Raw genomic sequence first — 13028 nt, 5'->3', positions numbered from 1 at the left:
TGTCTGGGTGGCAGGTTGTGGGGCCACTTGACTCCGGTGGTCCAACAACCAGACCACTAGTTTCAGGACCTCATGCTGGGACTTAGGGAAATAACAGGCCCAGGTGTGAGTCTAGGTTAAGATTCAGACCTCATGCCTTGATACCTAACCCGAGGATTATGGTTCTAATCCCCTCAAATCTTCCCCTTGGGAGGGCAAGGGGAAGCTCTCTCCCAGTACACCTGGACCAAAGAACAGATTAAACTATTGTTTTTCCTTTATGGATTTTTAGAGTGTTCTTTTAAGTATTTGTTCAACTTCTATTCTTCCAGTTAATTTCTCCATTTATCCTTGATCTCTAGCACCTGGCAAAATGTTGAGCACATAATAGGCCCGGTGGTATATTATTGCACTACTGAATAAATCTGCTAGTGCCCATGGCTGGAAGCCACAAGGCCACCCATGCCCTCATGGATTTTCCATAGCATCTACTTCCCAACTGAGAACTGGGCAAAGGGGTTCTCACCCTGGCCAATGAACCTTCGTAATTTACTGAAATGGAGCTGAGGGTTCCATGCCTGTTGATGCCTTAAATTGCAGCTCATTTCCTTCATGAGCCTGACAGTACAAAAGTCCACCTCACCAAAGTGTGAAAATATCAGTGGAACTTGCTTTGTGTCTTTGTTTTTTGTTTGTTTTGTTTTGTTTTTTGGATTTGGTTCTTTTTGTTGGTGGTGGTTTGGTTTTGGTTTTGGTTTTTTGGTTTTGTTTTTTTCGAGACAGGGTTTCTCTGTATAGCCCTGGCTTTCCTGAAACTCACTCTGTAGATCAGGCTGGCCTCGAACTCAGAAATCTGCCTGCCTCTGCCTCCCAGAGTGCTGGGATTACAGGTGTGCGCCACCACCGCCTGGCTTTGCTTTGCGTCTTAAAGCTTGACTTACAGAGCCCTTGAGGGCACCCTAGAGGTGCTCTAGCCAGGACATGGGTGTAGAAACTTAGAGACCATGGTGTGTACTCTAGGGAATGCAAATATGCATGGGGGGGGCAGGTGCATGGAGTCAGGGAGTTGTGAGGATGGTCGAGGATGGAGGACGGTTTGCTTGTTTACTTATTGTTTGCAATGCCAGGGATTGAGCCCAGGGCCCTCTACTGTTAGATTCCCTCTCCCTCTCCCTCTCCCCCTCCCCCTCCCCGTCCCTCTCCCTCTCCCTCTCCCTCTCCCTCTCCCTTTCCCTCTCCCTCTTTCTCCCTCCTTTTTCCCTCCCTCAGTCCCTCCCTCCCTGTAACTGAACCTTAGCCTCTTAAGTGTACTCGGTATGTGCTCCCACCCCGTTAGGACTCCTTACTTCTTACCGTCGGCATCTTTCTTCTCTCTGGACCTTTCCTCATTTCTAAAGCACTGTTAAGAGTGAAGTGTGCCCAAGTGCTGTGGCTCATGCTTTTAATCCCAGCACTGAAGAGGCAAAAGCAATCAGATCTGTGGTTTGAGACCAGTCTGTTCTACATAGTGAGTTGCAGGTCAGCCAGGGTTATATAGTGAGATCCTTCTGAGAGAGAGAGAGAGAGAGAGAGAGAGAGAGAGAGAGAGAGAGAGAGAGAGAGAGAGAACTGAGCTGTGAATGTGTTTCTGGGTGGGTGTTGTAACTAGGTTTATTCTGTAAGAGACAGGGTGCACAGGCCCCCATGGGATAGAGGAAGCCTGGCTGTGGAGGTCTCTCTCTCTCTCTCTCTCTCTCTCTCTCTCTCTCTCTCTCTCTCTCTCTCTCTGTAGATCTTTCTGCCTCTTCTCCCCACCAGGAGCAACAACAGCTAGACTAGCTTTGTACACAGTCAAGCAGATCGGACATCCTTGGAGAGGGACCTCCAAGGACAAAAATGCTATTAACAAGTTCATAACACTAAGTACCAGGAATGGAGACTGACAATGAGCCATCGGGAGGAGAACGTTTCTTCAGCTTCCCCCTTGGAATTCCTGGCACACCTCATGTTCCGCAGTGGACTAGGGTAACTGGAGACCTCTACCTTTCTCCAGTCTCTGAGTTCTTGGGACAGGAAGGTGGGGAGCAGAGACCTCGGAGAGCTGGGTGGAAGGCCAGCTTCTGGCAGATCTCCAGATCCCTACCGTTGGCTCCCCGTCCCTCCCTTGGCATCTGCTGTCTCTTCTGCTCATCTCAATGCTGACACCCCAGGGTATTCAAACGCAAACTCCCGGAGGAACGGGAGCTACCTGGGTCAGTTTGTTGCCATTTGATCTGAAAGTACCTATTTGGCAAGCTCCTCTGCGTGCATCTTCCCAGAACCAGAGTCCAGTGAAAACCTTGGCCCAGCTGCAGCTAGGGCAGGTGTCACAGGGCAAGTCTCAGATGGCACACATCTGTTCTTCTCGTTGTGTGAGTGTCTCCAGCTCTCAGTCTGCTGGGGGCAGCAAACCTGTAACCGGGACAGGTGGTTTGGTGCTCGGGGATGATCTCTGGCCTTTCAAAGATCCAAAAGACAGACTTTGAGATGCCTGGAGAGATGGCTCAGCAGTTAAGAGCACATGTTACCCTTGTAGCAGACCTGGGTTCAATGTCCAGCACTTACATGGTGGGTCTCAGTCATCTACAACTCTAGTTCCAAAGTCAGTGCCTACTTCTGACCTCCACGGGCACCAGATAGACTTGTGGTGAGCATCAGTGCAGGCTCATAAAATTAAATATATAAATCTAAGTGGGGCGGGGGGGGGGGGGGGGGGGAGACTGCCCCTCCCCCCAATGGTGCAGCAAATCAGTGCCAAACATCCCTTTATGGAAGAGTTAAGGCAACATATCTCTTGTATGCAGCAGCTTTAAGCCTTCAGTCCTACCACAGGTCTCTTTGAAATGTTGGTGGGGGTCATGAATACTTACTCAGGAAAATGTAAATTATAAAACAGAGTGTGTAAGAACACAAGAGAAACTAGCTTGTTTTGCTTGCTTGTTTTTCATTGTGTAGTCTTGGCTGGCCTGGAACTTGATATGTAGATCAGGCTGGCTCCAACCATATGGATCTGTTTGCCCTGAATGTATGCCCACTTTGTATGTGTGTGTGTGTGTGTGTGTGTGTGTTGTTCTGGGAAACAAATCTGAATCCTCTATAAAAGCAACACATGCTGAGCTATCCTTCCAGCCCCGTGGCTATTTTCTTTTTAAGATTTATTATATTATGGTTGTTGTTGTTATTATTATTATCATTATTATTATTGTGTGTGTGTGTGTGTGTGTGTGTGTGTGCGCGCACTGCCAGCCAGCCAGCCAGGTGTGTGCAGGTGTCCTTGGAGGCCAGAAGACAGTATGGATGCCCCTGGGAGCTGGAGTCATGAGCTTTTGTAATCTTCCTGAGAGAGATGCTAGGATACATACTCAATGAGTCATCTCTCCAGCGTCATTATGGTAGTGTTTTGCTTTTCAAGATTTTCTAAATTTTGTGATGCTTTTCTTTACAAATAAGTATGTGCACCCAACTGTATGTATGGGCTGTATACATTCCGAGAGGGAATCAGAAGCTCTGCACCAGAGTGACAGACCACCTTGTGGGATGTTGTTGCACTGGGTCCTCTGCAATATCAGTGGGTGCCAATGGGAAGCCGTCTGCCCAGCATCCTGGTTCTGTTTGAGACAGGGTCTTGCTGTGTGGTCCAATCTGGCCTTGAACTTGAGGTAGTATTTCCTTCCACCTCGGCCTCCCAGGTACTGGAGTTTCAGGCATGCCACCATGCCTCACTAAAAACAAAAGTATATTATTATCCTTTTAAAGGATTTAGTTATTTTGCCAGGCATAATGGTATACTGTGGAACCTTGAAAGGTAGAGCCAAGGCTCATACACCTTGTAAAGGGACAGTAGGTGCTTCGCCTGATTCTCGGGCACCAGGCCCCTGTCACTAAACTGTAGCCCTCCATAGATTTGTGATCATCAGTCACATAAGGGCAACGCCCCAAGCCCCTCCACAGGGAGAGGACGTGACCTGTGGTCCTGTAGGCTCAGGACAGACCTCCATCTTAAGTCTGGAGGACTTAGTGAGCTTTCCTTCCCAGACTCCTCCCTACAAAAGGTATTGAACCTCAGGCCCCTGAGAAGTGCAGTACGGCTCTACTCATCCACCTTTTGTCATGACAATAAATGTCTTAAAACCATGGACGGCCTCTTTTCAACAGAATCCGGCTACCAAGCTCAAGTCAGCCACCATGGTCCAGCCAAGAACTTTCCCTACATGAGCAGCTGGAGTTCCCCCTCCCAGCCCCTGGCTGAATCTAGCAAGGGGGGGGCACTCCAATTCTCAGCTCCTCTGTGGCTCCCAGAGGTGCCTGGGGGTCGCAGAGACTGAGATCCTTGCAGGCCCAGGGACCCCGAGCTCCGGCTGTCCTATGCCTCAGACTGCACTCCTCCCCCACCCCACCCCCCAGTGAGCGGTGTCCCTGGGCTGCCCTAAGGCCTTACACCCACCCCAGCGACAGACAGTGTGAGATAAGCTCCCCCTGTGGAGGAGCAGACGCAGGAACCTTGATCCTACAGGATACACCCTTAATCCCAGAACTCAGAAGGCAGAGGCAGGTGGATCTCTGAGTCTGAGACCACGTGGTCTACAAAGTGAGTTCCAGGATAGTCAGGATCATATAAAGAACCTCTATCTCAAAAAACAAAACAGGAAAAAATAGTTTTATGAATGAGTATTTTGCGCGTGCATATATATGTGCACCATATACATCTGTAATGCTGTGGACCCCTGGAACTGGAGTTACAGTTCTGAGCCATCATGTGTGTGCTGGAAATTGAACTGGTCCTCTGAAAGAGCAGTGTTCTTAATGGCTGAACCATTTATTCTGCCCCCAAATACGTGATACATTATTCATCTGCTTATTTGGTTTGGGGACAAGATCTTCCTCAGACTATCCCAGATGGCCTTACCTCAGGCTCCCGAGAGTGAGAGTGAGTGCTAGAATCACATTAAAGTAAAATAAAGTGCTTAAACACACTCATCAAAATCCAGAGCTTTGGCCACTCAGCTGGAAGGTCCAGGGAATGGTCCTGACCGAAGCTGATCTCTTGGTCAGTATTTAATATTTAATAAAGCTTGTTTCAAATCTGAAAAAAATAAATCTGTTTACTCGGTCTTGGAAGCTCACTTCTGTTATTCCAACACTCAGGAGGCTGAGGCGGTAGGATCTTCAGCTCAAGGCCAGCTTGAGCTACAGAGAAAGTAGTACCACCACAGAATAAACCAGCTGTGGTGGCTCTTGGGAAACATAGTAAGGAGGATAGGAAGCTCAAGGCCATGGCTGGAGAGATGGCTCAGTGCTTTTAAATGCATAACTGCTCTTGCAGAGAACTTGAGTTTGATTCCCAGCACCCATCTCAGACAGTGATGTCACTTATAAGTCCAATTCTAGAAGATTCAACCCCCTCTCTTGGACTCTGTGACACTTGTACTCACATGTGTATCAATCACACAGACACACTGTCTTAGTTTTATTGCTATAAACAGACACTATGACCAATGCAAGTCTTATAAAGTACAACATGTAATTGGGGCTGGCTTATGGGTTCCAAGGTTCAGTTCATTATCATCAAGGCAGGCGTGGTGCTGGAGGAGCTAAGAATTTTATATCTTGGGGGGCTGTAGAGATGGCTCAGTGGTTAAGAGCACTGACTGCTCTTCCAGAGGACCTGAGTTCAATTCCCAGCAGCCACATGGTGGTTCGCAACCATCTGTAATGGGATCCAGCGCCTTCTTCTGATGTGTCTGAAGATGGCAACGGTGTACTCATATGCTTAAAATAAATAAATTTAAAAAAAGAGAAAGAAAAAAAAGAAAGGAAGGAATTCTACATCTTTATCTGAAAGCTGCTAGCAGAATACTGACATCCAGGCATTATAGCCCACACCCATAGTGACACACCTACTCCAACAAGGCCACACTTACTAATAGTGCCACTCCCTGGGCCAAGCATATACAAGCCATCACACACACAAAACTAAAAAATAAAATAAAAATAATAAATAAATAAATAAATAAAATAAAGCCAGGTGTAGTGGTGTATGTCTTTTTTTGGGGTGGTGGGGGTGGTGGTGAGATAGGGTTTCTCTGTGTAGCCCTGGCTGTTGTAGACCAGGCTGGCCTTGAACTCAGAAATCCACCTACCTCTGCCTCCCAAGTGCAGGGATTAAAGGTGTGCACCACCACTGCCCGGCGGTGTATGTCTTTTAATTCTAGCATTCAGAGGCAGAGGCAAGTGGATCTCCGTGAATTTGAGACCATTCTGGTCTACAAAGTAAGTTCCAGGCCTGCCAAGGCTGTGTAGCAAGACTGTCTCAAAACAACAGAACACAATTATATAGTTACTTTTCTATCACTGAGATAAGGCACTATGACCAAGAGAAGTTTTATTACAGAAGAAGTTTTTGGGTTTAGGACTTCAGAGGTTAGAGTGCATGATGGAGGTTCAGAAGTAGCAGGTGGGTGACTGGAGCCAGAGCTGAGAGAGGAGGAGGCAAATTAGAAATGGTCAGAGTCTTTTGAGACTTCAAAGCATGCCCCCAGGGACTCACAACCACCTATAATGGGATCTGATGCCCTATTCTGGTGTGTGAAGACAGCTACAGTACACCCATATAAATAAAATAAATCTTAAAAAAAAGAAAAAAATTATTCTCATGTGTGTGTATTCGCCTCTACCTGCCTATCTGTGTGTATACTCTGTGTTCCTGGTGCCTGGGGAGGCCAGGCGAGGACACCAGATCCCTTGGAGCTGGAATTACAGATGGTCATGAGCTGCCTTGTGGGTCCTGGGGACCCCCAAACCATGGTCCTCTACCAGAGTTCTTAGGGTCTGAGTCACCTCTGTAGCCCCATGACACAAATGTTTAAAAAAAGGAAGTTCATGGCCACCCTTGGCTGCACAGTGAGTGTGAAGCCATGGAGCGCTGGCAGGGATGAGGCTGGCAGGGATGAGGCTGGCAGGGATGAGGGCACAGCTTAGTGGGAGAGGCCCTTCTGTTCAGCCCTTACCACCAGGCAGGAAAGATAAGGAGAAAGAAGGCAGATGGAGCAGACCTTTTCTTTCCCACTCTGTTTACATTGCCTTCAAAGCCAGCCTAAAAGGAAGCGAGGCATTTTCCCTGGCAGAGTCCTATTCAGATAATTTTATTTTTATTTCCTCTAAGCACTAGGTAAACATCATAGTTCATATTTTCTTATGCAGGTGTGGTTAGTTAAGGACTGTGTTTCCAGCTCTCTGGAGGTTGAATTAAGATTGCCTCAAATTTGAGACCATTCTAGGCTACAAAGTGAGTTTTTCAAGCTAGCTACAATGTGAACCTGACTCCCTCAAAAAGTTCTTATCATCTGCTTTGTTACACTACCAGGGAGAAATGATGAAGACCTTTTACTCATTGTGGGCCTTAGTTCCATGGCCCGAGTGCTTGTGAGGCCCACCTCCTAGTACTGGAGCCCTTACTTCCTTCTGAGCAGCAGTGGGACAAGCCCATCCAAACCACAGCACCGAGAATTCAGAGAGGGGGAGGGTGGGAGGGGTGAGGGGTGGGGAGTGAGGGGTGGGGGTGAGGAGTGGGAGGTGAGGGGTGGGGGTTGGGACTGGAGAGATGGCTCAGAGGTTAAGAGTACTGACTGCTCTTCCAGAGGTCCTGAGTTCCACTCCCAGCAACCACAGGGTGACTTACAACCATCTGTAATGGGATCTGATGCCCTCTTCTGATGTGTCTGAAGACAGCAAAAGTGTACTCACATACAAATAAATTAATCTTAAAACAAAACAAAAAAGAGCCAGGCGGTGGTGGCACACGTCTGTAATCCCAGACGTGTGCCACCACCAAATCCAAAAAACAAACAAACAAATAAAACAACAATAACAAAAAAAAATCCAAAGGGAAAAAAAAAAGAACTCAGAGACAACTGTCCCATGCCTACTGCTCTGTAACCTGAGGAACCTGGGTCTGGAGCCAACTAACAGCTTATATCCCCACCATCCTCAATGCAAGTTATATATCCCCCCAAATCAGTTCTAGAAACCCTTCTTGAGACTTCTCTTCAGGTTCATGCCCCTCCCCTGAATCTCTTGGCTTTATCAACACATGTTCCAGAGGTGGAGAGAGGACAAGCTGCCGGCAATGGTGGTACACGCCTTTTTTTTTTTTTTTTTAAGATTTATTTTATTCGTATGAGTACACTGTTGCTGTCTTCAGACACACCAGAAGAGGGCATCAAATCCTGTAACAGATGGCTGTGAGCCACTATGTGGTTGCTGGGAATTGAACTCAGGACCTCTGAATGAGCAGCCGGAGCTCTTAACTGCTGAGCCATCTCTCCAGCCCGGCACACGCCTTTAATCCCAGCACTTGGGAGGCAGAGGCAGGTGGATTTCTGAGTTCAAGGCCAGCCTGGTCTACAGCGTGAGTTCCAGGACAGCCAGGGCTACACAGGGAAACCCTGTCTCAAAAAACCAAAAAAAAAAAAAAAAAAAAAAAAAAAAAAAAAAAAAATCAGATAAGCTAATGAATGATAGGATGTGTGGCTTCAGACTCCAACCTGGTGGCCTGCTGGAGTCTGAGGATGGTCACAACTCTTCAAAATCCCATGGGCCTCAATGGGCAAGCCCCACTGTGGCAAGGTGAAGAGGGGGTTCCTTGGCCTACAACCCAGGCCAGGATCCTTGTTCCTTGGACAGGGGCTGTACTTGTCCTTTCTTTGGGAACCCCTTAGGTGATATCCGTTTTGGAAATCCACAGGCTCCGGTCTATAAAGCTGACCTTTCTCATCTGTTTTATTTGGCCAAGGTCAATTCCCACAGGTGAGGTGTTGACAGAGTGGGGAGGGCCTACCACATTGTAGTGGCAAAGAGAGGACATTGCCTCTGGGCAAAGATTTGGCTGGCTGAGCTAGTAGGGCTCTGTGGCAGGGGGAAGAGGACGCTCTCTTCTGTCTCCCTGGGCACCTTCCAGGGCATCTTAGGGTCCTCGGGCAATGCAAAGCCACTCTACTGGTTAGACCTGATGATGGTAGCCAGTGTGAACTCCCAGACCTGCACATTCCCCTAGATAAACTTCCTCGTCCACCCACATCCCAGTGCCTTGGTCTCCTGGGTATCCCCTCTAACACACTTCTACCAATGTCCCACTGACCCCTCAATCTCAGGAATTCCAACTCAAAGCGTAAGCCTAGCTTCCAAATGTGTTCTTCTTGCCAACAGTGAAAAGTTTGTATACCCAGCGACCCAGGGGCAGGCCAGGGCTCTGGGCTTCATTACTGGCTTGTTTTCCTCTCCCACCTTCTTATCTCCTCTTCACACTTACCTCTCTCCACAGCCACTTTCTGGTTGTCTCCATTGGTCCTCAAATCCTCCCACTTCTATCTTTAAGGCCTACTACTCTTCCAGGTCAACACTATGGCTCTGTGGTCACTGTATAGCTTTCACGCTGGACTCTCCACCTCCCATCCTCTTTTGTTTTCTGTGGCTACTATAATCTCTAGGTCTCAAGTTGGGCTGAGAGTCTAACTCAGTACAGTTGCTTGTCAAACATGCACACAGTCTAAGGCTTGATTCTGAGCATCACATAAAGTCAGCTGTGGTAGTGCCCTCCTATAACCTCATCCCTCAGGAGGTGAAGGATGGAAGGTTGGGAGTTCAAGGTCATTCTCGGCTATACAGTGAGATTACAGCCTGTGTAGATTACATGAGCCCCTATCTCAAAACAGCCAAATCACAAATCTGTTCATATCTGCATCCCCTACACCCACCTCTTCAACTGCTTGCCCACTGTTCTTGGGTCTTGTCCTGATTACTTAACATGTTCTGCTAGGGTTTTGCATATCTGTTTTCTAGTGTGCTCTTCATGGCCCAGACAGACTCATTGTCAAGCCTTCGGTTCCTTAGCATACCCTGTCTAGCCTCTGAGGCTCTGCAAATATCTTCCTACAGTGCTGCCACGCCTCCTTTGCCCTCTATGCAGGCAAACTGTTGTGTTCTTGACTCCAGAGAAGCCTGGGCTGTTGAGAGCTCTCAAAGTCAAAGAAAGAAATCACTTATGCCAAGTTGGCGTCCCTCCACTGTGCCACAACGACAATGTTCTTCACAACCCTTACCTGGCGGGCAGGCCCCAGCAGCTGTCACAGACAGCACCCCCCCCCCCACCCTTCCTGCTCCTAAAGCCAGACAGATGCCACTCATGTCTGTTTGTGTTGGGTAACCCTGTGCCAAAGACAATCCTAATGGCTAGCTTGCCTGGACTAAGCCCTGAAATGCCTGGGCCTAGCCAACAATTCCGAACCTCTGGCAGTTTGCTGCCCCCAAGTGTCCAAGCCTAGACTAGACTCAAGCGTGAGACAAGAACAGTTGGACCCTGGCAGCGAAATCTTGGTCCACAGGCTCACTGCTGCCTAGTACCCATGTGTGTGTGTGTGTGTATGTGTGTGTGAGAGAGAGAGAGAGAGAGAGAGAGAGAGAGAGAGAGAGAGAGAGAGAGAGAGAGAGAGAGGCCTGCCATGCCTGTAACGGTGTCCCTTACCAGCACCTGGGCACAGACCGAAAGTGACAGGAATGTGTCTAATTCTGTGATATATCTAACCTCTTATAAAACTAAAGAGAGCCAGGTAGAGAAGGAAAAGGAGAGAAACAAAGCGAAAAAGGACAAGAAAGAGAAAAATGTCAAGTTAGTGTCCTTCACTGGTCTGATGACACAGAATGACTGGACAAACCAACAAAGACAGAAAGGGAAACTGCAGTCAATCTACCTACAAACCCACTCCACTGATACCACTTTCTTTCTCTCTCTCTCTCTCTCTCTCTCCCTCTCCCTCTCCCTCTCCCTCTCTTTCTTTCTTGGATTTGGTTTTTTCGAGACATGGTTTCTCTGTGTAGCCCTGGCTGTCCTGGAACTCACTCTGTAGACCAGGCTGGCCTCAAACTCAGAAATCCACCTGCCTCTGCCTCCCAGAGTACTGGGATTACAGGCGTGCACCACCACCGCCCGGCTTCTGACATCACTTTCTAATAAAGAAAAATCTTAAAAAGAAGAAGAAGAAGAAGAGGAGGAGGAGGAGGAGGAGGAGGAAGAGGAGGAGGAGGAAGAAGAAGAAGAGGAAGAAGAGGAGGAAGAAGAGGAAGAAGAAGAGGAAGAAGAGGAGGAAGCGGAGGAGGAAGAGGAGGAGGAAGAGGAAGCAAAGAAGGAAGAAGAGGAAGAGGAAGAAGAGGAAGAAGAAGAGGAAGAAGAAGAGGAAGACAAAGAGGAAGAAGAAGAGGAAGAGGAGGAAGAAGAGGAAGCAAAGAAGGAAGAAGAAGAGGAAGAGGAGGAAGAAGAGGAAGTGGAAGCAGAGGAGGAGGAAGAGGAGGAGGAAGAGGAGGAAGAAGAAGAGGAAGAAGAAGAGGAAGAAGAAGAAGAAGAGGAAGAGGAAGAAGAAGAAGAAGAAGAAGAAGAAGAAGAAGAAGAAGAAGAAGAAGAAGAAGAAGAAGAAGAAGAAGAAGAAGAAGAAGAAGAAGAAGAAGAAGAAGAAGAAGAAGAAGAAGAAGAAGAAGAAGAAGAAGAAGAAGAAGAAGAAAGAACAAAATAGCCATACAGGTGTCTGGAGAGACAACTCAGTAGTTAAGAACATTGTGCTTCCAGAGTTCACAGCAACCCTGTTGTGGCTCACAACCGGCTCCCCTGGGATCTGATGCCCTCTTCTGGCAAGCAGATGTATTTACATAGAGCACTCATTTACATAAATGTAAATCTTGTTTTTTTGTTTTGTTTTTTGAGACAGGGTTTCTCTGTATAGCCTTGGCTGTCCTGGAACTCTTTCTGTAGACCAGGCTGGCCTCGAATTCAGAAATACACCTGCCTCTGCCTCCCAAGGCTGGGATTAAAGGCATGCACCACCACTGCCTGGCTACATAAATAAATCTTAAAAAATAGTTCCATGGTTTACTTTACATTACTACCTTTTTGTTTATTTACTTTTATGTGCATTGTTTTGCTTCCACATCTGTCTGTCTGTCTAAGGGTGTCAGAGCTTTTGGAACTGGAATAACAGACCATGTGAGCTACCATGTGTACTGGGAATTACTGGGAACTGAACCCAGATCCTCTGGAAGATCAGCCAGTGCTCTTAACCCCTGGGACATCTCTTCAACCCCAAGGACAAATATTTAAAAACAAAACAACAAACTGCTAGCTGGATGGTGGCGGCACATGCCTTTTATCTACAGGGCAAGTACAGGACAGCCAGAGCTATACAGAAAAGCCATCTGGGAAAAATAAATCTGGACTTGCTCAGTGGGCAAAAGCACTTACCTCTCAACTGACTTCTGCAACCTGTCTTCTGACATACACTTGAGTTGTAAGGCAGTTGTGCCTCTCCTATCTCACCCACCACCATAAATAATGGTAACTTAAAGCATTTTAAAGTTGATGTCAGATTTTCAGCTTTTTTGTTTTGGTTTTTTCTCCAGACAGGGTTTCTCTGTGTAGCCCTGGCTGTGCTGGAACTACTCTGTAGAGCAGGTTGGCCTCGAACTCAGAAATCTGCCTGCCTCTGCCTCCCAAGTGCAGGTATTAAAGGCGTGTGCTACTACTGCCTGGCAATTTTCAGCTTTTATATCCACTTATTTATTCAACATAGACTTACTGGTCAGTAGTAGGTGCCACTGTTAGGACAGAGTTCCTGGGATCATGAAGTTTACACTGCTTGGGAGACAGATCTTTGATTGAAGCATTAAGGTGGGGTGACAATGGTGACTTGGGGGCTGAGGTGTCTGTGCTGACATGCCTTGTGTATAACCAAGGATTTGTTTAGAAATCTGTTAAGGAGATGAAACCTAGGACAGGACTTAAGAGGTTTAGATGCTATTGTAAAGGGTGTTTAAAGATTCAGTTGTGAAACTGGAGAGATGGCTCAGCAACTGAGAATACCTGTTCTTACTGAGGACCTGGTTTCACCTCCTAGTATCCACATGGTGCTCTGCAATTACTGATAACTCCAGAGCCAAGGGGATACAAGGCTCTCTTCTGATACCCAGGCATACACAAATACAGGCAAATC

This window comes from Apodemus sylvaticus, chromosome 10, assembly GCF_947179515.1.
Source record: "Apodemus sylvaticus chromosome 10, mApoSyl1.1, whole genome shotgun sequence".
NCBI classification, from domain to species: Eukaryota; Metazoa; Chordata; class Mammalia; order Rodentia; family Muridae; genus Apodemus; species Apodemus sylvaticus.
The sequence above is the reverse complement of the archived record's forward strand: the minus strand, read 5'-3'. Positions refer to the sequence as shown.